We start from the raw sequence: 2,765 nt of genomic DNA on the forward strand, positions 1-2,765 counted from the left end.
AATGAGGAATTACCAGAAATGTGATCAGAAGCACCCGAGTCAATTACCCATGAATTTAGACCTTCCATGGATTGAGAAATGCAAGCTGTGGACGTACTTGAGGACTGAGATAATTGCGCCAAACTGTTAGACTTTAATCGCAGATACTCTTGATACTCTTCCTCAGTGAACTTGGAGTTGGAAGTGGAAGTTTCAGCCTTAGAGATATTGGCGGTTTTTGAAGGAAAGCCATGCAAGGAGTAGCAGTTTTCTTAGGTGTGACCCACCCTCTTACAGTAAGAGCACTGTGGACGTCCTCGACCTCCACGTCCTCCTCTTCCTCGCGTGGCAAACATGACAGATGGTTCCATTATTTCATGAGCTTCCTGAGACTGAGACACAGGAACACGAAGAAGACGTGTGGTCAAGGCTTCCAAGGAAGGGACCTCATGACTTGTCAGAAGTTGATTTCTGATGTGATTCAAATCTGGATGCAAAGCACGGAGGATCATCACCATATAATATTTGTCAAGCTTCTTTTTGATATCTTCCGAAGAACATTCTCAATTCTTCCACTACTGCTTGGGCTTCAGTCATGAAGGAGACCATATCATGGTTTGTCATTTTGAGACAGGCGAGCTTGTTTGCGGTATCATAGAGACGTTGAATATCATTAGCATAAATGCTTTGAGCTTTCTTCCAAAAAGTGTGACATGTCTTGAAGGCTCTAAGAGATATCAAAAGTCGGGGTTCCACAGATTGCCACAATAGGGCACACAATTGGAAATCATCTTGTTTCCATTGTTCAGCTTTTTCAGAAGGTACTTGGCTCCCATCCTGCTCAAGGTGGTCATAATGTCCTTGACCAAGGAACCACATTTCCACAACAACAGGCCAACATAGATAATTCTTTCCGTTTAGCTTTTCGGAAGTGATGGAGGGACTTCCAGAGAAAGAAAGAGCACTTCTAGACGTCATTCTTTGATAAAAACAGGAGAAGGAACCAGAAAAACCGTGAAGAACCAGAAAACCCTAAAGGGTTTCTTAGGGTTTTCTTAAAGGAGAGCTTCTAGACACACCAAAGTAAGATTTTGAGGGTCAGAACGGACAAAGGAGCAGACGACGACAGTTATGGACGTGGCGCGGCGACTTTCCGGTGAGCAGAGGGCGGCGCGTGGACAACACGTGCCTGTTCGCAGCGCACAAAGAGGTTGTGCGTGGCGGAGCGTGGAGGAGAATCAGGCGAACCCACTGGTGGGGTTGGCTGTCGCGTGAAGAGGCGAACCAGATTCAGTGGTCGCCGGACAGAACAGTGACGACGGCCGGCGGCTGACGGCGGCGAACGACGGTGGACAACAGCGGACAGATGCGAGATGGCGGACAACCAAGTTGAAGAACTTCAAACTGCAGTTGACAGCTGCAGATAGTGGCGAGACAGCCACGGACAACGGCGAACGGCACCGAACAGGTGCAAACAGCAGTGACAGTGCTGGTGGACAACCCAGGACGGAAACCAGAGCAGGATGAACCTGCTCTGATACCAACTTGAGATCTAAAACAGAGAAAAATAGTTCTGAAGGGCTTCAAAGACCCTTCTCAGTTCTATTATTTATATAGATAAAAACCTGATACAATAGATAGATGGAAGATGAAGAGATTGTCCTAGACTGCTAGGAACAATCATTATAGATAACCTAACACACAATTACCTACTTTAGGCCTTTCTATACTAATCATAAGCAGACTTAATAATTATTCTAACAATAATATTCAGCACAAGGTCTGCTGCAATTGTTGGTGAAGTTGATGAGGACTTTCATGGGTTAGTTGAAGACGATGTTTCTCGAATTAGCCCTAAGTTTGGGCTAAATCTATCAATGTCAAAGCAGCCCTATGATTATATCATGTCAGCGAAGCTTAAGCAGCTTAATTTTAATGATGTAGAACAGAGAAATTCGAGTGGAATTTGTTGTCCTGATTTGAAGGAGGGACAACAGAGAGTGCCACCAGGAGAAGAATCTCTGAATTTGTTGGAATCTTTAAATTTACTTGGAGAGGAAATTTCTCCTGCATGCGAAACTAAGTACAACTCTTTGAGGGATATACGTTTGATGAAAATGTAGGAAGTACTGATTAGAAAAGAGGGACACATATGGAATCTCATAAGTTTAACCTGTAAATCAAAATATCAACAATGTTTTAACTTAGTATACTGATTGATAACTGTAACGTATTTATCTAAAACTGTTTTAATTTCACTTTCGAATACTGTTTTACTATTATATAACAGTAATTTATAATTTTTTTCAATTATAATGTTACTATATATTTATATATTAAATTTCTAATGTATATGAAAATATAATTTATTGAATTGAAAGAACATGTATTAATATTAAAATTTACTATTGATGACTCGTGGATAACAAGAGGTATAATAGTCTAAACAGTCACATCAAGCCACCAAAAAACGTGTTATTAAATTAGATGAATTATTTAATTAGTGCAGTACTGATTTAATTACAAAGTTGTTAACTAAAATGAATAAATGAAATATATAAAATAAATGAATATATTTACGCTAGTGTATATAGTCCTTATACTTTTCACAATTTACGACTATGTTTTGTGTATATGATTTTACCTTAGATGGAGAAAGCATTTTCTATATTATGATAAGGAGGATCTCAGGAACGGTACTAACAACTTTTACTTTTTGTATTTTTTTATATGTTTGTGTATTTTTTGTTATATTTTGAAATGAAATTGCCATAACAAAACACTAC

The sequence above is a fragment of the Vigna angularis genome, chromosome 1 (assembly GCF_016808095.1).
Source record: "Vigna angularis cultivar LongXiaoDou No.4 chromosome 1, ASM1680809v1, whole genome shotgun sequence".
NCBI classification, from domain to species: Eukaryota; Viridiplantae; Streptophyta; class Magnoliopsida; order Fabales; family Fabaceae; genus Vigna; species Vigna angularis.